Source organism: Sciurus carolinensis, chromosome 12 (genome assembly GCF_902686445.1).
Source record: "Sciurus carolinensis chromosome 12, mSciCar1.2, whole genome shotgun sequence".
Classification (NCBI taxonomy): domain Eukaryota; kingdom Metazoa; phylum Chordata; class Mammalia; order Rodentia; family Sciuridae; genus Sciurus; species Sciurus carolinensis.
The window spans coordinates 5,681,558-5,706,495 of record NC_062224.1 but is presented as its reverse complement, the minus strand read 5'-3'; the positions used below and the strand labels follow the sequence as shown (position 1 = coordinate 5,706,495).

The window sequence follows — 24,938 nt, the reverse complement described above, 5'->3', positions numbered from 1 at the left end:
GGGAAGTAAGCTGTTAGCACATACTTGGTTTCAGAAGTACCAACAGAGCCATCATTTATGATAAGAATTTATCCCATACAAATCATTAATGCTGAACGTGGGATATTACTAAGGATGTTCATCTTATTAGTATTTACATGCTAGAAAACAATGACTGAATCACCACTAAAAACATATTAATTAGTTTCATAAAGCAGATTGCTAAATACAAATTAAAGGCATATAGGCAAAAAAAAACATTTAATTTAGAAAATACGCTCCTAAGTTTAAGTGAAAAAGTTAAATTTAGACTAGTAGAAATGTGATTTGAAGTGCCTAACATGTTTTGCTTGCATTATACAGGTCATGGAAAATGGCATAGAAAATTTATCTTTAAATATTTACATATAGAAGAGTATTATAAAATAGTAATGGCAAGAGTTTTTCCTTCTTTTACTTTTTGCTTTTCTAAATTTTTGTCACTATAGTATAAGCTCTGGAAAACATTTTGCTAATATTCAATATCTCTATAAAATCCATAAATATAACTTAAGATGAAAAGCCTGGTCTTCTGAACAGGACATCTGTGAGATGAACTCAATGCTTTGCAGGGTTTGCCACCTAACACTGCATCTGCTTAGCTGTTGTAATTCATTTTTTAAACAAAACAAGTTTGATTGTACATTAAAATTAATATACACACATTCATTCTATCAGATTTAATCTTCGGTCTGTGAAAGGCAGGTAATATATCCTTTTGTAGAAAAAATGGTTAATGCACCTGGAGCTAGAGCCTCTGGGAAAGTCCAAATCTCAGTGCTTGGCCTTAGGCTACAGTAGGGTCTCATAAAATGTTAGTCTCTGTGATGGACGTGCATGCAGAGGACTGATAAGACAAATGCATGGGGACCTATCAAGTTTGTTTCATGAAAACACTGGAGAAGTGTCCAAGCCTCCTGTCTACTTCCAGATTGACAGAATTCAATGAAATGGACTGTATACCATAGGCACATATGGGATGAATCACCACTGGCATGCTTGGCTGATGTAATACAAACTGGCACGCCATTTTTGGAAGGCAATCTGAAAGTGCACACTGAAGCCTTACATTAATATCTATAAACTATTCATCCCACCAGTTTGGAATATTCTACAGAAAAATGGAATGTGTGTTCAGAGGCATTTGTGTGTACTCACTGTAGCAATCTTATGTTGAAAAAAATCAAAAGAACATGCAATAGAGAGATTATTAAATAAATAATGGCATAAACATAGTCCATGTGGCAGAGACTGGTAGATAATGATGAATGCTGCTTTGTCTTTCTCTTAATCATTTGCCTATATCTCTATTTCCCTGGTAGATTAGGGCACCATATAACCAAGGTATAGCCAGCCGTAGGGGGTTGAAGTAGGAATGTACATCAGACTTGGCTCCTGGCCTTTCCTGTGTTTCATCCTTCCCCTGACCTGTTCGTTGGCCTCATGGAAAAGACCTCATGGACAACTCTAAGAGTGGCAAAGCCACAATGTGAAGAGAGTCCAGGTGGCTAAGTCAAATCTTAAATAGATCATTTACAAGAGATTGGATTTTCTGTGACAAGAAATGAGCTTTTATTTCTTAAAGCTATTAACATTTGGGCGTTATAGCAGTTGATATTATTTTCCCACAGATGTACTTAGGAAAGATAAACTGTCATTTTGATGAATAGGGTTAATGTGCACGTATTGACAGTGAAATGCACTCATGCTATTCTACTGCAAAATGAAAATATTAAGTCTCCAAGCAGTATGTTCATTTTGCTCCCCATAAAAGATATGTAGGCATATGTACCTGTATGTTAACACTTAAAAACATGCATGCATGCATGCAGATATAAAGCAAACTTACTCTAGCGTGTGTCAAAAGAGTTTTCCCATTAGGTAATGATTAATTTTAATTTGCCAGTGTCAAAGTGGAAGTTCATAGGACCATATTTGAATAAGAAAAAAACTTGAATCGTATTTCAAATAATTTTGAACTAGATTATTTTTGCATTTATTTCATTCTATTTGAGCTACTTTCAGAATATGTTTATGGTAAAATTATGATACAAATGTGTCTGCATATATTCTAGAGAAAAGAAAGGACTGGGTTACAAACAAATTTATGAGGTTATGAATGATTGAGAACTAGGACAAAGGACCCTAATCTCTTTGGCAAGATCAGATCCTATTTTTTAAAAAAATCAGAGGCAGCTCAACCTAATATCCCTCATGACCACACTGTGTGACTACCTTTCTGAACAGTCAGCAAAATACATATATATATATATATATATATATATATATATATATATATATATACATTATAAATCACACACATTGAGTTTTGAAGATTTTGCCTCCTGCTTTGGTCAGCAAGATAATTTAGTGGTCAGTATCTCATATCACATAGGAATTGGGTCACAAACAGACTGGACTGCTTAGTGAAATATGTATCTCAGTAATCACTCAGTAACTGTTTCAAGTGAATGAGTAAATTCAAAATGATGACCTAATTTGGCAAAATAAACTTGTCATCTTTTCCCTCTTAATGTACAAATAAATTATCTCGTTGTGGGAAAACACTTGAATAATGCATACATATGGATCCTCCATGTCCATTCATTATTCATTCACTCTGCAAACAGGTTTAAGCTCTGAGTGTGCCAGGCACAGATCTGACTTCTAGAACTGAGCAGTGTCCACGACAGATGTGTGAGATCCTGCTGTGAGGGCACAGTTGTCAGAAAGCACATACTTATACTTTTACAACCAGAAAAAAAGAAAAAAACATAAGACCTCGTTTGATGGTACCCGGTGGTAGAACAAAATAATTTTAAAAATCAGAAAATGGAAACACTAAGCTCTTTATGGGACTGGACTTGCAACTCTTGTTAGCTACAATGCTCCCCTGCTGCTTGATAGCTGAGCCCTGCAGAGCAGTTTGGAGAATAAGGAAAGGTTGTATTTTTATGTAATCACTACAAAAAAGCTATGTCAACCTTTCATTTGATGTTTTAGGAGCCAAGTGAAATTTCTCCCTTGCCTTCTGAAGGTTCACTGGAATACCCTGACAATACAGGAAGTAAGGTCGAAGACTCTCTCATCCCTTACACGAAGAGGGGCAGCCATACGATGCAACTACCCAACAACCCGGCTCTTCTCCACCTGGGAGGGGCAGAGTGGAGGATGCACTAAGGGAATAGTAAATGGATTGTAGGAGAATTTTTAAAGGGCTTGAGAAACTTATGGTGGACTGGGACGAAGCCCATTGGGACCACAGAGCAGGTAATGGTTGTAAATGCTTCTCTTTGGATCACTGAATGGGACCAAAATGGAAGGCAAAGATGGCGGCTGAGAAGGAGCCAGAAGTAATGTTTTCTTTCTTGCTCAGCCCAGACATTAAACAGATGAGGAAATATCAGAGAGAAGTCCTTCTGGAAGCTGATGCTGTTTAAATTCTTTGATTTAAAATAAATAGCACACCAGTGTGCAATATTTTGAGGTGACAGTTCCTGGACTTTAATATAAAAAAAAAAAAAGAAAGAAAGAAAGAAAGAAAAAAGTACTTCTGTCCTCCTTACACTCAGCTGCAATTATACTGAGGAATAGAGAAAGTGTGTAAATGTGCATATGTGAATTAGCCATTAATACTCTGTTATTGGCAAGAAAAAAATGCAAAAGAACTTTAATCATGGTAAACTAACAGGGTATTAAATTTTAATATCATTTGTACTTCCAAAGGAAATTCCCTGCAATTTATTTTTAATTAATATACCAATTTTAGCAAGTATTGCCCCTAAAGAATTAAGTACAGCATTTCTCTCTTAAAGTTAATTAAATAGTTCTAGTATTTTTGAAAGCCTCAGTTTCATGCTAGATCCTAAGACCCAGGCATGGTATATAGTTTCTTACCTATGGAGTTATAAATGCCATTTTCTTAACCTATTTTCTTTAGTGCCTATTTTAATCAGTTTTTGTTTATTTAAATTCAGTTTGAAATTGTACACTGGACAGACTTGTTTCAATGCAGAATAAGAAAGGTAATAAGAAATATGACCCTTGAGATAGATGAAATGAGTATGGGCATTTGAAAACACATATATATGACACATTTTATCTCACAAGTAATTTGTGTTCTCTTTTGAGTCCAGTGTGCATTGTATAAAACAAACACTGTATTGTTAAAAAAAAAAAAGCTCTTTTTTTCAAATCATTTTGTCTTCCCACATACTAATTAGATGGTTAAAATATCATCAAAATAAATTCATGAATAATGCAGTTTAAGCATTTGTTTTTAAAATATATTCAGGACTATAGAACATCCATTGATAAAAGATGAATTCTGCAAGTCTTGAAAGAGAAGAAATCTGCTCCTGTGTTGTCTCCTCCCCATCCAGTGACACTTGTGATTTCAGGAAGGTGGCCTGGAGGTAGTTCCAAGAAAGACTTGCCTCATGTCTTGCAATGACACACACATTCCTGAGGGTAAAATGTCTCAGTAGACCCCTTAGGACATGCTCTGTGTTTACTTTCCCACCAAATCCCTTGACTCCTGAATGAGGCTCTCCTGCAGGGTTCCCCGGAGCTGCAAGGCAGGAGGTACAGGATGCTTTTGTGACTACACTTTGAGAATCATTCTTCTAAACACAGGACCACAAACGAGGCTTGTATCTTCAGGCAAGTTTAAAACTTAGGCAGCACAAAGCTTCTGATGTTTGACTGCTTCATGGCCTCATTTCCTGTATATGAAGTGACCCACATAGATGAATGTGCTCATAGGCAGGAAGATGTTCCTAGTTCTTCTTTATTGTCAATGAATAGTCAATTGATCAATGTAAATATCAGACATGTTTGATTTATGAATGGACTCTGATGCCTCTGATCCAGCAGAAAGCCCAACATAATTCAAACTTCAGACTGAAGATTAATTATCATAAGTTTCTTGACCTTTTATAATTCCCTGCAGAGTCAAAATTTTCATTCTCATGACACAATCAATTATATAATTTTTCTACCAAATTCTGACATGATTTACATGATTTGGAGATTTGGTAGACCTGATAGATTATACTTTCCTTTTTTATTACTAGTACATATCTGATAATTTCATCAAACAGGAAAAAATAATCATATCTGAGACATAAAAAGAAAAGTTGAAATTTTGCTATCACCATGAATTTTAGATAAATTTATAATTATTTAATAAGTGATCAAAATATTTTTTCTTAAATACACAAGTTTTTAACACCTATGCTTACTTAACGTGTGGGTTAAAATTAACCTTGCTATTCAATAAAGATGGTTTTTCTGTAATATTTGACTACTGGCTCTACTTGACATTTATTATGGGTTCTACAAAAGATTTCAAATAGAGTCTCTGCATGACACTAAGAAGCTTGAAAATTTTGGAAAATAAACATAAAATGTTTATAATTTTAAAAGATAGAGTCAAAACCAGTAACTAAACAAAAGAATACTTGATACTTTAAATAATGTGAACTTTAACAAATGAATGAGGGCACATATCTTAATCCTTTTCATGTTAGATTTATGTTTATAATCCATTTTATATTCCTGTAATACTAGCAATCAATTCAATTCCCTGTTTATTTGTGACTAATTGTCTATAGCAGCACTTTCCAATAGTAATACATATTTAATTGTATATTTTCTATTAACCATACAAAGGAAAGAAAGATAAAATAAATTTTATTAATATAGTATTAACTCAATATATTTAAAATATGTTTTGCACAAATAATCAATAGAAAGTCGTATTGGGGTATTTTATAATCCTTATTTCTCTATGACTTCTAAGCCTTTCTTCTATTTGATACTTAGAGCAGATCTCAGTTAGGACTCAGTGCTTGACAGCAGCACTTGAGCAGCTAGTGGCTGCCATAATAGACAAGGCAGTTAAACTCAGGAATTCATTATAAGAATATTCTACACACTACATATTATGTATCTCTCTTTGTTCTTATATTCTGTGTGAGCTAGACGCTTCCACCAAATAACCAAAAATTTATCCTTGTCTAACTTCTATTTTCAGCCAATGACTGTTTTTCTTGAATGCTTTAAAGTCTCCTTGAAATAAAAATTTGTTTTTCTTTTTTTTGAAATATTTATGTAATTCTTTCATGTGCTCTATACTATGAAACTTTCTGGATCCTTGAGAACCTTAGGAACTAGTGTGTTTGTAGTGGGTATTTGCATTTAAAAAATAAAACTATCTGGCAATAGAATACAAATGATATGATAGTAATGCTGGCCATAAACTCATGGACTAAGACTCCAGGAGAATCTACCGAGGAGACATTTGAGATGGACCTAGAAGGCACAATTAAGCATGTTTACACAAAACTGAAATCCGTTCTAGGTCACGCAGAGTAATAATTCTAGTAAGATATGGTGTGCACTTACCAGAGGCTGTCGTACGTGATTTTATCCCATTTAGTCCTCAAGACAACCTCTCCAAGGGAAAGTATGATTGTGATCTCCTTGTGTTTCCAGTGAAGAGCTGAGGTCCTGTGAGTGACAGCCCAGAGCACACAGCTATCAACAGCCAGGGGGTGACCAGCCAGAATCACTCCAGAGGTGAGTCCCCACAGTCCTGTGGGACGGTCACCACAGCTTCCACAACCAGAAACAGCCACTACTGACTTGCTGAATCTACTGTCAAGGCATGCCTCTCAGTGAATCTGAAGTCAGGTGTGTCCTGCACCAGTCCTTTGAGTCACCGGCCAGTTAAGACAAGACCTGTGGAGTGACGGCTGCCATGGCAGTCTGGAAGAGAGAGAAGCATTTGCTGGCAATGTGCTGTGAGAGGCAAAGCCACTGAAGCGAAGAGGGCTCCTGTGCAGGGTGGGAGTAGACTGAAAGTCGGAGGGGGCACCTCCTCAAAGAGGCGAGGAGAAGGGAAAGACTCAGTGGGGACAGGACTGGGGTCAGAAATGCAGAAGGATAAATGAAAATGGACAGCACCGCCTAGGGGCATCGTTGGCCACACTGGACGGGGCATGTGGAAATGCCATTAGGAAATAGGGCTCGATTCCCTTGTGAAGTTCTAGGTGAGATCATCTCCTGAGTATGATGGCAGGAACAAGAGAGTCAAAAACTCTCTCCATGGTTACAGAAGTCATGTTAACTACATGTATGGTGTGGATCTTGAATGGCCCCCAAACCTCATGTATTGAAACATGGTCCCCAATGCACCAATGTCCAGAGGTTGGGCCTTCAGGAAATCATTGTAAGGGCCCTAAACTCATCAGTGGGTTAATCCATTTGATGGATTAATAACTTGAATGGACTAGTTTGAGGTGGGCCTAGTAGAAGGCAGCAGGTCACCGGGGACATGCCCTGTAAGGGTATGTCTTGTCCCAGCCCCTTCCTCTCTCTCTCTTTCTGCTTACTGACGGCCATGAGCTGAGTAGCTTTCCTCCACCATGGTCTTCCGCCATGATGCTCTGCCTCCTCAGGCCTGAGCACTGGAGCCGTTGACCTTGAACTGAAACCATGAACTAAAACCAGCCTTTCCTCCTTTGTTTCTGTCGGTTATTGTGGTCACAGGAACACAAAGGTGACTAACACACTAAGGAAGGAAAGAGAATTGTAGTCAATGCTAAGATACAGACTAGAGTTGTCTGAATTTCTCCTCAGGTCTCTTTTGCCAGGTGCCTGTCTCAATGAAACCACGAGGCAAGGAAGTTAAAAATAGTGGCATGAGACCAGTTGGAACATGCAACCTGTCACTCAGAGGAGGAAGCAAAGTCAGGAGGGCAGGCTTGAGGGGAAATGCACGATTGATTGATGAGGGGAAAACTCTCAACCCTTTTGGTGAGCAAATCTCCCCTTTGTCCTTCCGTTGCCAGGAAAATCTGTGGCAAAGGTCTGGGGGAAAAGGGAACAGGGAGAGAAAAATGTCACTTAAGTTCCCAGTATAGGGCTGGGGATGTAGCTCAGTTGGTAGAGTGCTTGCCTGTCAAGCACAAGGCCCTGGGTTCAATCCCCAGCACTGCAAAAAGAGATGAAAAAAAAAAGTTCCCAGTATGGAAAGACTCACCCAAAATAATGATTTTTTTTTTTTTTACAAGTTAACTACTTAGCAAACCCCAACATATGCTCCAAAGAGCAGCAATTTTTGTTCATCCCTTTTACTAATTCCATTTGCTTAGTAAAAGATGATGTAAAATTAATAGCTCCTAACTTTCTCAAAGGCAATATATGAAATTTATCAGCTCTTCATTTCCAGTCCCTGAGGACTTGACTTCGGTTGGGCTGATATGGCTTCGTTAAGTTTTAATGGACTGTGGCACTTCTATTTACAGTTCTGACATTAATTGCAATGGCAATTTTGCACAAATCCACCACAAGTATGCATTGCTCAAACATGTTCAGCATTTTAATTAGTGCTGTACAAAGTCATTTGCTCATTTTTCATAGGGCAATTTTAAATGAAAAGGATTTAACAGGAGAGCTAATCACAGATGACCACACTTTATTTTTCTCTCAAAAAAATTTTTTTTTCAAGACATGAAAACACCGTTTGGAAGAACAGATGACAAAAACTTAAACTCTTTGAATAAATTTTGTGACATGACTTTTTTTTAGCTGCCAGTCATAAATATATGCACCCAAGTATCTATTTCCACACACAGGCATGAAATCGAATCGCATTATCTAGTGATTGGAGGGTAACGTGATGGGCAGCATGAGAACATTCTGAGGCACTGGATATACTCTCAGGCCCTTGTGAACCCAAAGGCCATTCCATACAGTGGCAAAAATTGAGGAAAGCTCAATAAATATTTATGATATGAATTTTCTCATGCAGCAGATTTGATTCACTGTGCTGATTTTGTTAATTTTGTTAATTCTTACGTTATCTTTTAAGTTTTTATTATTTTGATGTTAGTAAGTTGGGTAGGGAAACAAGGACAACCGGGATCTAGATGGGAAAATCATAAAGTAGGCAAATTATCTACATGTGAAATAAAGCCATGTGTGTAAAATTCAGAATGTGTGCTCTCTGTGATTATAGAAACAGGTTGTTCCTAAGTAGGTGTCCTGGGTTAGACTCCACCAGAAGATCCTGCAAGAGAGAAATGACCAGTGGTTTGGCTGAAAAGGAATGGCTGCCACAAAGGAAGTTTTAGGGAGACGTGGAGCCACTGGAGATCAAAGGCACTGGGAATTCTGGAAAACAGGTTCTATGGTTTGAATGTGTCTCTTCCAAAATGCAAGTACTGAAACTTAATAGACAATGTGATGACATAAAGAGGTGTGACTTTAATAGGTGTGTAGGCTATGAAATTTCTCCTCCTTTGCAAAGTGGATTAAGGTCCTTCTTTAAAAAAAAAAGTGATGCAGTATCTGGTTCTCTTAATCTACCCTTTTCCATTTGAGAACTAGACCGTGACATCCATGGGGAACTGGCCATCCCAGATACTGAAATCTTTCTCTTAAACGGTTCAGCCTCCATAACTGATTTTCTGTTCTTTAAAACTTCCCAGTCTCAGGTACTTCATTACAGCAGCACAAACAGTAAGACCACATGCCGTGGGTAGATCCTTAATGAATGATGAGGAACCTGGGGTTTCTATCTGCCAGGTTCCCGTCTTGTTTTAGTTGAGGACCATTTCCAGAATTAAATCTCGGGCACTTAGAGTTTACCCTGTTTATAGGATAAACATGCTTCCTTTAATCAGAAAAAGAAAAAGGAAGTCTTTGCTCTGAGTCATAGGTGAGTGCTAAGGAGCCACTGTGTTCATGGTCATGCAGAGTTCACTCTTCTCTAACAGTCTTCTGATTAGAGGTTGGTCCCACTTCCTTAAAAAGGTGGGTTTGTAGTTGCCAAGGATGTAGTTGATGGTCAAAACGTCCCTGCCTACCTGCCTTCCAGAGTTCCTTTCCCAAGGCCCACACTTGTGTTTCCATTTTAGTCAGCTTTGCATCACTGTGACCAATACACCTGACAAGAACGACCCAGAGCAACTGTTATTTTGGCTCATGGTTTCAGAGGTTCAGTCCATGGTTGGCCAACTCTAACTCTGGGTCAAACGTGAGGCATAGAATCATGGCAGAAGGCATGTCAGAGGAAAGCTGCTCAGTTCATGACAGCAGAGAGGGAGCCCCTCTCCCCAGGGACAAAATATAAACCCCAAAGTCACGCCCTGGTGACCAACTTCCTCCAGCCTCACCCAACCTTCCTACAAAAACCACCCAGCACGGTCATCCTTTGAAGTTATTCATTCATCGAAGGGTTAACCCACTGATTCCTTTGCAGCTCTTATGATCTCATCACACCCCGTCTGCACATTCCCTCATTGTCTCATGCATAAGCTTTTGGGGGACACCTCACATCCAATGGTAACAGTTTTCAAAGCCTGCTTCCCATCCACAGGCTCCACCCTGCTGCAGAGTTACCCCACCACCTGTGCAACATCCAAGCGTGAGTTGGCTGAAGGCAGAGGGCAGAGGCTGGCAGCCTCCCCCACCCAAGTCCTTCTACCTGCAGGGTGTTCAGTTGCTCCACAGTGGAATTCGCTCTGGTGACACTGATGGGAAAAACCAATGTCCAACCACTCTGTGCCCACTACTTCATGTCCATCTGCTCCCTCGCCCCGTGCTTTGTCTCCAGCCTCCCAAGCTTGATTGTGTAGGCCCTGATTAACTAGCCAGGGCAGTTGCCAGGGATCAAGAATCCGTGTATGTCCTTGTCACAAAGCCATCTCTCTTTTTCATCTAGTAGATGGCCATGCACCTATTCCCAGTCTCTGTCCACAAGGGAGAATTTCCCTTTTTATTTTATCTCTGAGACTCTCTGAACATGACCTCTCAGAGCAGCAGAACATTTTCTGCTCACGCCAACCTACTGACTATCCATCTGGAAGTGGGTTTATACTCTGCCATCACTCGGTTGTGGTAATTCTGTGAGAGGACTTGGACGTGAGCTAAGGAGGACATGTCTGTGCAATGGGGTAGGTGGCATCTGCTGCAGGCAAAGGTCACCTTTCTACCTGTTATCTGGAGCCTTTCAACCCTACCTGAACCAACCCCAATGCACTATCTCCATCCTGGGATGGCTTGTTGCTGTTCCTGCCCTGTGTTACATATGTGCTGATCTGACCCTATTGTTGCTGTTCCTGCCCTGTGTTATATATCTGCTGATCTGATCCTGCCATGGTCAAGACAGGCAGCTCTATTTGTCACTTGCAGGCCTGTGATCATATCCTGCTGTGCTTTGCCACAAAGCCCGGAGCACTCCATACGATGGCTCTCTACCGAGGTTCCTCTGAAAGTCCACAGAGCATCCTTATTTACCCCTGGCACCCCGAGCATCACACAATCTGCCAGTCCTCATGGTCCCAGCAGCTGGGCTGCTTTTTAGCCTGAGCTGCTAAAGAGCTCTCTTTGGACGAAGCTCACTTAAAGCAGCATTCTCGAATATTCCATGAGTGCTGTCTCCAAAATCCAAAGAGGCATTCCAAGGCCCTCCTCAGGAGCACTTGGCTCCCATTCCAGTCTTGATTCCTAGTCCAATAAACATACCTTCTACTTGTGACAGGTGGAGTTGTTTTCCTGGAATTGTACAATCTCCATTGATCCTTGGAAGCTCCATCTCGTACACCCCTCCAGTTCTCAGCACTGACTATGCTCCCCACCCTGGAGCATCCTTTAGTGTTTATAAAGTGGGTATCTCTGGACCTCTAGGGAAAATTACTATCTGAAGGCTTCTCTGATATTGTGCAATGCATCTATTCCAGTATGTCTTCTTTTCTGGGCACCTTCACCTCTCCCTTGGGGCTCTGCTCTGGCACTGCCAGCACCTCCACCTCTTCTTCCCCAGTTTTAAGGAACCATCCTAACTGAGGAGCACCAATGCCTCTAGATCTCCTTGCTGGGAAATAAAATTCTGCATCATGAGAATGTGCAATCATTCCAACAAGCCACTTGCCAAGTCCTGTGCTTCATCTCTACCCCTAGACCAACCTACTCCAGATCAATTCCCAGGATCATAGCTCCTGCAGGTACAACTCAGCTAGACCCTGAAGTTTGGGGGTAATATTTTTTTGTCCTACAGCAGAGATGGTACTTCAACTATTAGACCATGCTGAGCCCTGAGCTTGGTTATTGGTCTAGATGAAATGAAGAGAGGGTGTCTCTGTGGAGGAGGGCATCTGACTTAGGGGAGACTTGGTATGGTCCACAGGTAAGTGGAGCTGTTCTCCACTAGACAAAGGAGAACACCCAGAAATTGTGAAATAATAAGGGCACAAAATGATAGGTTAGGTGCTGTGTGGCAAGTCTTCTTACTACAAAGACTTGCTCTGAATATTTTACAGGTATGTTTCTCATACAGAAAATAGGTTGTGTGGCACACTAGTAATCTTCACAGTTGAAGTACTGACAAAGAATTCAGATTACAAGACTGGGGCTATAGCTCAGGGGTTGAGCACTTGCCTGGCATGTGTGAGGCACTGGGTTCCATCCTCAGCACCACATAAAAATAAATAAACAAAATAAAGGTATTGTGTCCATTTATAGCAAAAAAACATTTTCAAAACAAGAATTCAAATCACATTATTTCTAATTTGCCTATAATCAAATGCCAATATTTTAGGCTCCTTTGAATCTATTACATGGTCATTACAATACATGAATGCTAACTGTACAGCTAGTAACTAGGTATTTTGTAACCCCACCAAAAATAGGGGTTTCCAGTTTATAGAGAAACTGTATCATTAATAAAAATTTATTTAATTCTTTCCATAGGCCTAGAAGCTATATTTAGGAGACACTACAAATTTTCTATTAATTGACTTGACAGAAAACAAAATCACAAAATATGAGGTCATTTTTGAATTATCTTCCAGTAGATGCAATTTTTGATAAATCCCTGATAAGTTTATTTTATTATTTAACATGAAAATTTTGAGAACTTATGGTTTTCAAATAGACTTTATCAAGCAGAAATTAAGTGAAGAGTCCTTACATAAAATCTTAAGAAAATTTTTTGGTTTCTTCATTTGTTTTTTTCCTGGTAAAAATTACTCTGATACTGATGTTTCTGTCAAAAATTTAACTCATCCTCAGGGAAAAAAAAGAGAGGCTTAATAAACTGCAAATTCAAGGATGCTATATTTCATTGTGAACAAACCTGAGTTTAAAAACAGAACTCTGGGCTGATTAAAATTACATGTGCAATAAAAACGACATCCTACATGCTCTAGGGTATTATTTAAATGCTTTTGCAAGAGCAACATCTCTCACTTGGCCAGAACTATGTGCGTGTTGGCATGCATTTGATAGCCCATGTGTTTCTGCCTGTTTGCATGGTTTTGACCCGCCCAGAGATCTCACTTGGAGTAATCCTGCTGCTGCTGACAGGTAAAAGAGAGGAGAGCTCACACATTTATCACTCTCTGTGCCTCTCCTGACACCTGACAACTCCAGTGCTCAAAAACAATTACAGTGAGAAACTGTGCGGGGAAGTTTCTTAGGTGTGATTCCTAGGAGACAGAATGACTGGAGATGATCCATTGGCAGGAGTTCAGAGCAGAGCAGTGCGGGTGGGGGAGGGGGCGACTATGGGTGAGTTCTGTTCCAGGACTAGGAAGACTTGCACTCACCAGTTTAAGCAAGACACATACGATGGATAAGTTTGGAAGAGTCAAGTTTCTTATATCTGAAAATGTCATGTAGAAATCAGCAAATCCAGAGAAAAACAAAGACCTCTCTGAAGTACTCGGTCTATAGCACTGATCCACTAACACAATGGACAGCTCTGCTTGATGGATGAGCCCTCTTCGACACAACAAAACAGATCCTTCACGCTGAGCCTCCAGGGCTCTGATCTTGTCATCAGCAACATGGGACGACATTCTGATCATTTAGCGAAATTTCAGAGGGAAAGAGTTTGCAATCATAAACCTTCCGAGCAAAGAGCTTGCTTTTATAATTCCTGATTTTTGTGATGCAAATAGCCTTAGATGATGAAGTGGTACTTTTATTTTGGAAGCAGTTCCATAATGCATCACACACACACACACACACACACACACACACACACACAGTATTCATCAATTTTTAGATTTGTAGAAAGTTTTATGCTAGTTATGGGTACCTATTAACATAAAAGAAAAAAATCACCATTCTAAAATCTGACCAAAAAATATACTATCCTTCTGTCTGTGAAGATTCATGGATTATTTGTGATTCAAGGAGTCAAAGATGTTATTTATGCAATATCATGAAATAATCCACTAATAATTCAAAAGCCTAAACATGATGTTTTATCTGTATGTTTGTTTTCCTGATTGGAACACAATCAATTATATTCATGCTCAAAAATTATGTTTACTTTCTATCAACTCCTATGTTCTAACCAAATAAAATCTACTAAAATTTACTTAAAACAATTAAACCAAACTATCAGGGTTGTTCCTATTTACAATCTATTATATACTAATGCTCAGGACCTAACAGGTTTTGCTAAATTCCTTTGTTCTCTATGGATGAAATAAGTGGCTAGGTATGTAGCTGACATAAAAAGGAATTGGTTCTGGAGGGCTGTAACTGAATAAATCAGCCACTTGTAGACCTTAGTTAAGTCACTAGGAAAACAGAACATACTTATGGAGCTGGTATGTACTCTAAAGCAATAAGAATAAAAAGAATTCATTACTAGTATTTTATTACTTATCACAATAAAGCAAACCACAAAACATAATATAGAGGAAAATAAAATCAAAATACAAGTTTGCTTCCTGTTCTCATGTGATTTATATTTGAATGTCTCTTTCCAAATGGTCTATTGGCATTGGTTGTTTTTCTATGCCTTATTTTCATTGTACATTTCCATACTAGTAAAGGCGTCTTTGACCTTATTTTTCATATTCAGGGAATTTTGCCTGAACTGATATTTAAATATTTTTCTAATTAAAATATTTGATAATACTTCATTCAGGAAACATAGGAAACAAAGTAAACATAGAAAACAAACATAGAAACAGAAAACAAAGGGCCATTATTCTCTAGAAAAGAAACCATTTCTATGGACACTGAGTAGTTTGTAACACGTATGCACGGCTGTGCCAGGGAGTGTGTTAAACCCTAGCCGCACTCACGGAAGTTCAGGCTGTTTGGACACGTGGTCTGAGTCCACATCTTCTTCTCCTAGGACAGCAAACGCTGCCCTGGATATGTGTGCGAACAGTCCCCGTCACATATGCACTTGTCTGAGTTTCTGGCGGGTATTGAACTTGGATCTCTGGGACCAGGACTATGTGCATATGCCTAACATGGCTCTGTGTTGCCACCAGGAGTCCCCAGGCACCCCCGGCTAGGTCAATCCTTGCAGTGACTTGGAATTGCTAGTGCTTGAAATTGTGATTCCCCTTTTGAGTTTAAAATGGTGTTTAATTATGTCTCAGTTTGCATTTTCTTGACTTCGAGTGTTGAAATACTTGATCATTTGTCATTTCTCTTTTCTTGTCTTTGAACATCTGATTCCTATTTTTATTTTTTACCTATTTTCGATTGCATTCTCATTTCTTTGCTGATTTTGCAAGTTTTATATACTGTCTGTTTACTAAACCTTTGACAGATACTTACGGTGCAAATATTTTTAACTTTTGCCTTTACGGTAACCTCAGTAAACAAGTTTCTCATTTTAATGGGATAATATTTCAGCCATTATTTCCTGTCTTATTTGTGCTTTGTACATTTTATTTTTTTTAAATCAATTAACTCTTTATACCATATGAAAATATTCCTACATTGTCTTTGAAGGCTTTAAGAAAATTCCGCTTACATGCTTAGTATGTCCATCCACCAGCATTTGGTTTTAGAATAAGGATAGTCACATTTTGCAGAGTGCAGGGGCTAACCTTTGTGACCCATCCACACTTCCTTTCCCTTTGGTATGTGTTGCCAGGGGAACCAGATATCAAGTTGCTTCACACGTGGGTCAGCATGTTTCCTGATTTTTGTATCATAATGGGATTCCCTTGAAATTACATTGCATTTTAAAAATTCCAGATGGTTTCTAGGGCTTCTTTTAAATGCTTCTGATCATCTTTTGTGTTCTGTTATTTTACTAAGATTTTTCTAGCCGTGGATTCTTTTCCATTTGTCCAGCTTTGGATTTTATCTGTTTGTTTTTGCTTCTAAATGTAACACTTAAATCATTTTCTGTAAAATGTTACCATTTCTCTCCATCTGTTACCCCCTTCTGGTCTGATCATATACATGTTCGTTCAGTGAGTCTCTAATTTCAATTTATGACTTTAAGGAAATAAGCTTAAATATTTATAACCCATAACTGAAAATTTCAACACCCAGAGTGTTCTGACTCTTCTGCTGTTCGTACTGGCTCCAGCTTTGGGGCAACTTTCCTTAATGTGTAATAATCTTTGCCTCTTATATACTTAGTTTCCTTTCACAGTTATTTATGGAGTATTTTTAAGACCTGGAATGAATTCTCTGGATTCTTGCAGAGGATTTAATTTGTTTCTTACAGGTATCTAAGGCCACTGGAAATCAGGTGCACACATTTGGCTCAGGAGGTTCCTAGTATCGCTCGGGTGAGATTTTAATCTGGGAGCAGCTGGGTGCAGAGGCTCCTTTCCTCCCAGTTCCTTTCGAGGAGGCCTCGGCTGTGTCCCCCCTGGTCCTAAAGAAGATGCAGTGCTGGAGTTGCCGTTGGGAGAGAAAACTCTCCCAACTCACTCCTGGGGAGGACAAGCCTGAGATCTGCCTTCAGCAACCCTGACCTTAAGTGAGCCCAGTCTGGAAAACTCTCAACCCTTTCCTGGGTTGATAGTTCTAGACCAAGGTTGGGTTCCCCAAAATGGGTTCTTCCATTTGTGTTGGCCTGTTTGCTTGTTCTGTGCTTTCAAGAGCATTTATGTATATTTCCTCCAGCACTGTCAATGGCCACTGAGACAGCTCGTGGACACTTGGTCTGCATGGCATTAGAGAGAGGCTTCCTGGGAGCCCCTGACCTACTGAAGGAGCTAAACGGTCAGCAGAAGGCAGGCTGTAGCCATCCCACTCCTGAGGCTACCTTCCCAGGCCCAACAGCTTCTGACCCGCGACTGTGATGCCCACAGGGCTCCCAGAGAGGAGCTTGGCACACACGAGTTTATTTATAAATTCACATTCAAACTTAGAACAATGGCACATGAAGGTGTAGTGTAGTGTAGCTACAGAGGATTTGCCCCAGCAGGCCCACAGAGGCAGAGGTGTATGTATCCAGAAAGCTTCATGGTTTACATTCCCTCTGAAGAACCATACATAACAATTTAAAAGATATATCTAAACTTGTATTTTATTAATTTTTTTCAATGATTTTTATTGAGGTGTAACGGATATGGAAAAAAATGTACATATTTAACATATATAATTTGATACACACATTCCTGACACCACCAACACAAGAGTTTCCTTGTGCCTCTTGGTTGTTTGGTTGATGTGTATATTCAGCATGAACACGTAACATGAGACCTATCCTCTTAGCAAAATTTAAGTTCACAATACAGAGCAAGTACTCTGTTGTACAGTGATTCTTTTAAATTAGATAATTTTCATCTGAAAATATAATTCCCATAGCATTTAGAGAAGTGTGACTGGTGAATATTCATGTTCATGTTGGTATCAATATACAGACAATTCCAAAAGAAGAATTGTCTGAATTTCCTGAGCAAACGAAAGAGAAAAATTTCCCAGACTATTTTTCAAATCACCTGGGAAATAAGTATGCCAACCACAAGGAAGCAGGATAAAATAAAAACGCCTCTCTCAAGCAAGAGTATAAATGAATTTTCATGCAGTTAGAAACATCAAAGTTTGTGCTCTCAACCAAAAATTTACTGCAGAGAAATTTAATAATTAGATATATAATATCTTGAGCTGGACCAGGAAAGAAATTATCTTGCAAATTAGCAACTGATTAGCTATTCAAAAAGCATCAAGCATTTTCTCTCATCTGCCTGATTCCTTGAGAGAAGAAAAGGTCACTCCCAGGGCATGGTTTGTCTTGAAGTCATTACACAATGTTGTCTTAGTGCTAAATTGTAAGGGCATGAGCACACTCAAAAAATATCTCCGGTAACATTACACAAAGTTTCTGCTTTTTGAAAAATGATAGAGTTCTGGGGGCAATTTAGGTAGGGAAAATTTAACTTATAAAAAGGCAATTTAAGGGCATTTTTGTTGTTGTTAGGCAAAAGTACTCAGTGTATTTAGTTATTTCAGGATTTCAAACTCTGTTTTCCTCCTTATGTAACAGCCTCTTCATATCATGACTTCCAAATTCAGACTTAGCAATTCCCTTAGCAGTTACTGTTAATAACATTGAGTCACTATTCATTTGTTTAATCTCTACCATGATTTTTATATTACAAGTCTAATCGTGAAGTACTTTACAAGGAACACATAATGTGGGCAAGCCATCTCTTCAAAGGTACACATTTTGTAATCAGAAATTTGCGAAGTCCTTATGCTTAGCAATAATTAATACTTGCTTTGTGGGTGAATATAATTGAAGACAATATTATCAGGGTTCTGTGAAACTTAGAAAGTTTTCAAAACTGCATGTGATGAAAAGCATTGGCAAACTGATATTAATATTCAGGGTATCATAATAGAGACATCAGTAAATTTTATACTATACTATAAATGCATTGGTATTGACTTTGGCTTCTCTAATATACCTAAATTCATAAACATTGAATGTATAGTTAGTGCTAGACATTCTGAGGGATAATAGGACTTAGAAAGCAGAGTTTCACATTCAAGTAAGACAAATGTTTTTGTAGCTTTGTTATATAGGAGTTTAAAGGGCCTTAGGACTAATTTGTACTGTGAATTTCCAGCAGAGGGGCATAATCTATCTTATTACCAAATTTCTTTCATACAGAGAAAACTTGTATCCCTCAAGCTTATATGGACCACGTTTTGAAAAACAAAATATCTTATATTTCATTAAGTAGCTCCTTCCAAGACAATTTCTTAGAGACTAGTCTCCAATTAAACTTATTCAGCACTCTTCTAATAATTGCTTCCCTAGAAGTAAAGATTTCAGTTATTACCAGGCACTTTTTGTCTGTGCTGATTTCTGTAAATCCAACATCTTGATTTCAGATCTTTCTGTTCACCACCATTGATCCGGGCACACCCCATGAGACACCTGACTCTTCCCACTGAGAACCTCGCTGCAGGAATCCTACACATGTGCTCCTTTGCAGTCCCGCACACCCCCACTTCCTTCCTTGCCCAAGGTGGACTCATCGGTGGTCATTCCAAGCCTTGGTCTCTGTTGAATGTGAATACTGACAGTCCGCCACCCCAGCAGAGCAGCTGAAACTCACCAGAGAGGCCAAACGAAGCATCGTTCTGCCAGTGAGTCTCACCCAAGAGTCAAGACCACCATTCTCAAGCACATACATGACTGCACCATGGTCCGCCATGCTGACGGAGGCAACAGACTCCCCATTTCATTAAGAATTACCCCGCCCAAAGGACTTAACATTAGCACACTACAGTGATGCAGCCACATCAATGTTCATAGCTGCTCAATTCACGATAGCCAGATTGTGGAATCAACCTAGATGCTCTTCAATTGATGAATGGATAAAGAAACTGTGGTATATATATACAATGGAATATTACTCAGCTATAAAGAATAATAAAATTATGGCATTTGCAGGCAAATGGATGAAATTGGAGAATATCATGCTAAGTGAGATAAACCAATCTCAAAAAACCAAAGGACAAATGATCTCACTGATAAGCGGATGATGATACATAATGGGGGTAGGAGGAAGGCAAAAATGGAGGAAGGAAGGATTGTATAGAGGAAAAAGAGGGGTGGGAGGGATGGGGGGAAGGAAAAAATAGCAGAATGAATCAAACACCATTACCCTGTGTAAATGTATGATTATGCAAATGTATGCCTCTACTTCATGTACAGAGAAACAAGATGTACCCCATTTGTTTACAATAAAAAAATAAATAAATGAATTAAAAAAAAAAAAAGAATTACCCAGGCAACGTTTACACCATTTTTCAATCCCTAAATAGGGCCCTGAATTTGATCCCCTGTACCACTGGGTGGAGAATTTGTTACAAAGATTTGTTTTAAGAGTTGAATTTTCTAATTGATGTAAATAATTAATAATTGCACTATAGTTATTGTTAATCATGGATAAATAGATCTGAACAGACCAATAAAGAGCAAAGATATTGAATTCATAAGAAAAATCTTTCATCGAAGAAAAGTCGATGTCCAGAGAGCTTCCCTGATGAATTTTACCAGACATTTAAAGATTAATGACCACTAATTCCTCTCAAACCTTCCAAAGAAGAGAAGACAGGGACTGCTTCCAAACTAATTTTAAGAGACTAGGATCACTCTGATGCCAAAGCAGGGCAAGGACACTACAAGAAAAGGTCACAGGACTTTGTCCCCACTGCCTTCCGGTTCTGTCCTGCACTCTGTCTTGCAATTATTTCCCACATAATTTGCAGTTCAGGATCACAAACATGTATACAAAAGGTGTCACGAGCTTAAGTCCTTTAGCTTTTGCATTTAACATGGCTTTCTTTCCTATTAATTTCATAGGGGATTTTCCTTTAATCTGAGAAGGGTTTTGCTCGGGTTGGAAAGGATTTGATCACTGTTGCTGAACTTAAACCTGGCTTATTTTCTCTGAAATTAGTGGAGGGAGTAATTAGAATTGTGGGAACTCCTGCATATTTCAATCCATAACACGTCATCCTATCTCTCCGAGTTTTACCCTCTTCCCTGCAGGACTTAATTTGACATTGAGAACTGTGTTCAGGGTATGCATTTCAGCCTACTGGAGGAACAGAGAGAGGATGAGCTTCTGATTTTCAGTAGGTGGACTTCAGTCCCCACCTTCAGACTACGGGCCAATATGACAGTATGTTTTGACCAGAGTGACTCTTAGTCCAGCACAAGACAAAAATTACTGTGCATCTACCTATCTGCTATTGCTATTCTATTCATCTTCACAAAGGGATTTGTTAAGAACAGACATCTCTGATAATATAGTTGACAGAGGAGTAGACCGAGCTTGGTCCTCTGTGCGTGAATTGGTTGCAGACATCCCAGAATATCCCCACACGCTTCCTTCATGTCCCTGACTCACATGCGCTTGCACTTCTTCCATAGTCTCATACTTTCTGTTCACAACCACATACCCAAAGTGAGCCTGGCATTTGACTTTCAACGAGCTGTGCTCTGACCCAAATGCTCCGGATGCTTTAAAGATCGCGCTCTGGCATCGGGGAGCGAGCTGTTGGCCCCACAGTGGATCTGAGCCATCACGCCGCCCTCTTCCACTTACCCAGGGCTTCCTTGTTCCAGCTCCCAGTTGCCACTGTCTTGAGCATTGTTCTTTCTCTTAACCACTGTCTCAGTGTCTCAATGTCAAAACAGTCACAACTCACAGGAGGGGGAAGGAAGCCAGTGACATCCCGGAGTGAGAGTCCTGGATTTCTCCAAGCCGCTGCCCGAATGTCTCCCGCCTGTGTTCAGTGACTTTCGATTTAAATCTTTGCAGAAGGAAAAGTACCAGTTACTAGGGTCATTGACCTTTTGAATTGTTCACAAATAATGAAGACCAGAAGTTTTAAGTCCACATAAGCTTATCTAGCATGTACTTATCAAGGTTAAAACAGGCCACAAGCCACAGCAGGGTTGGAGTGACACCCTCTGGATGCCACCTAGACCCCTGTTCTCTTCACATCCCTTCTGCTGACTCCCATCACCGATGCTGCTGGTCGTCCAGAGCCTCCCAAGTCTGGGCTGGCTCACTTGAGGGCACCAGTCATCCAGAATTTGGACAACTAACTGCGACAAACTCCTGACATGTTTTTACACTGTTTGTTGTGATTCTGGAGTTAGTATGAGGCAACTTCTTTGCTAAATCACTTCAGAGGATCTGGTGTGGTTTCTTCAATTCACATAATTCTCAAAATTCTTCAAGTAATTCAGAAATATCTTGGAGTCCTAAGGACTCCAAGGTACATCCCTTTATAAGGTACATCCCTTTGACAATTAGGGACAATCATTTGAATATTCTCTGTAAGAAAGCCATATGAGTATATGAACTTGGTCTTCAAGTCTTCCAATCAGAATGTTTTCAAAAAAGGTAATTTCAGTGTAACTAGGGGCTCCTGATGTTAATATTGGGAATCCTGGTGGGTGCCGTGGTTTATGCCTGTAATCCTGTTAATCAGAGACTCAGGCAGGAGGATGGAAAGATTGAGGCCAGCCTGGGCAACTTAGTGAGACCTTCTCTTAAAGACCAAAGAGCTGGGCACATCGCTTAGTGGCAGAGTGCCCTTGGTTCAATACCCAGGATTGATTACTTGTTAAACAAACAAATAAATACTGGGAGATTTCTGAGGAACTGGTGCTGACTGACCACACTGTGGTGGCTCCTCTTGATCATTTCCTCTAGCTCAAGCCAGCCAATTTTCAGTGCATGGACCCAGAGGGAAAGTTGTTCAAGCACTAGGGTGCTTCACACAGTGCAAGATGGGCATTCAGCTGTGAGTGAGCAGAGTGACAAGGGTCCTCTGTCTGTTGCTCCTCTCAGGCCTGAGGACCCACCCCTGATGTATGAGCTAGGAAGAACCTGGTATCGTTTCTTCACTCCAGACTGTTCTCTGAGTTCTAAGTGTAGTTCAGAAATACCCTGGAGTTGAGAGGAATGTTTTTCCTCATCAATATTTCAATGAACATTGACAGGTTTGTTTTTTTTTCCTACGATGGGAAAAAAATTATTCCCCAAGCCAAATTGCAGCCATTTGAAAATATATACTGTCCTGAATTCTCAGCACTATGTGTATGTGTGTTCATGCGTGTGCACTCATCTATGAAGTGATACATGTTTGCACTAGCCAATGCCAAAGACATTTCCACCTGTACACCTCCATGTATTCCGGGTCTATACCACCTCCACAGTTTGAGATGTACCCAGGTTCAAATTAGCAGTTTCACCATGATCCTAACATTAGGTAACAGTAAAGTCTTCTGATATTTGATTAGTTGGTGGGAAGGAAACATGAAGAAAATCAGTATGATACAGTTTAGAGACAGATTATTTAGGCTAGTATTCTAAGGTAATCCTTCTATTAACTATGTGACATGGATTTAGTCACTTCAGCAATACAACCCCCAATTTTCTTGTCTACACATTGGGCCAACATTATCTATCCAAAGTCTTCACAGGGTTAAGCAAAATAAGAGGAAAATGCATGTTAAAATGTTTGCAAAATTATAGAGCTGCACAGATACTAATTAAGTATTTATTCATTCATTCAATCATATGAACGCTTTGCTTTCCTTTTCTCCCTTGGAAGTTCAGGGGGTGATGAGTTGGATAATAAACGAAAATGGCTGCTGAAAATTGGGAAAATGAGCTTACTAGGGGAGAGGAAGAATTCTTGTAAGCATTATGATTATTATAAGTGTTATCATGTGAAAGAATGTGAAGATGTCTATAAAAATAATTATATGGTAACTAAATAGGTACAAAATTGGTAAAACCGTTTAAGGCCAAAATAAAGGTGCAGGACATTAACCATGCCACATCACCATTTTCATATGTGAGGGTTCCACGTAGCTGTTACCTTGACTGGATGAGGATGCTCAGACAGCTGGTGAAGTGGTATTTCTGGGTAGGTTTGGGAGGTATTTCTGGAAGAGATTGGCATTTTATTCAGTGGGTGGAGTGGGAAAAAGTTCACTCTCAATGTGAGTAGGCACCATCCAACTGGCTGAGGGCCCAAATAGGACAAAAAGGCAGGGAAAATTGGATTGACTTGTTTGTCTTCTGGAGCTAGAACACCTTGCTTCTCCTGCCCTTGAACATCAGAGCTTCAAGTTCTCTGGGAGTTGCACCAGCTGCCTCCTTGGTTCTGAGACCTGCAGAGGTTAAGTGACCATGCTACTAGCTTCCCTGGTTCTCCAGTTTATGAACAGCCATTTGTGATATGAGACTTCTCAACCTACATGATCACATGAGTCAATTCCCCTAATAAATCCCTTCCTCACTGTTTTTATCCATCTATCCACCCATCCACCTGGTTCTCTCTCTCTGGAGGACCATAATGCACATATTAAAACTGAATACGAGATAACTGTTACATCCCAGAAAATTTTCTGAATACATTAAGCAAAATGTTGTTGTAGAGAAAAAAAAAAGATTTTGAACAAGATCAGGTTTTATATTAAAAATTAAATAGTGTTCTCACACATTTACAGCTTAAGTTCCGTATATTTGCAATCCAATTGCATTGCTCTAACACAAAAATGAAATAATGCAGACAGATAAAACTCAGAGAATGAAAGAGATGATTGAAATGATAAACTTAAATGAAGAAACTTCTACATACTTACAATAAAATTCAGCATTCTTTATCCAGAAAGATTTAAAAATGGCAACATGTATAGACATTTTTCTTGTTGATATTCCCAAGACAGTACAGTATAAAAACTATGTGGCATGTAATGGGATTAGGTATTATAAGTAATAAAGAAATTATTTAAATTATGTGGAAGGATGTGCCTAGATTGTATGCAAATACAACCATTTTATGTAAGGAACCTGAGAATCCCTGGGTTTAGATATTCCATGGAGTCTTAAAATCAATCCTTCACACATTCCAAGGGACAACTGTATATGATTATATCGATAATAAACATAAAATAAAAATATCAAAATATAGAAATTAAGTCCATAAAAGGTTTAAGTAGTTTTGACACATAGCTCTTGTTTTTAAGAATTTCACCTAAAAGTCAGCTACAAAGGGTCCTTTGGTACCAATCACAAACAAGAGAGTGGTGTTAATGAAATAAGAGACAGTCTGCAGAACACATCTGGGGTCATCACATCCAT

General features: G+C 39.2%; 1 non-coding gene across 1 annotated transcript; it reads left to right on the top strand.

Moving 5' to 3' along the window:
• Positions 1-7,949: 7,949 nt before the first annotated feature.
• Positions 7,950-8,023, top strand: Trnad-guc (transfer RNA aspartic acid (anticodon GUC)). The gene has a single exon. It is a non-coding gene; the product is annotated as a tRNA-Asp (tRNA).
• Positions 8,024-24,938: the final 16,915 nt, after the last annotated feature.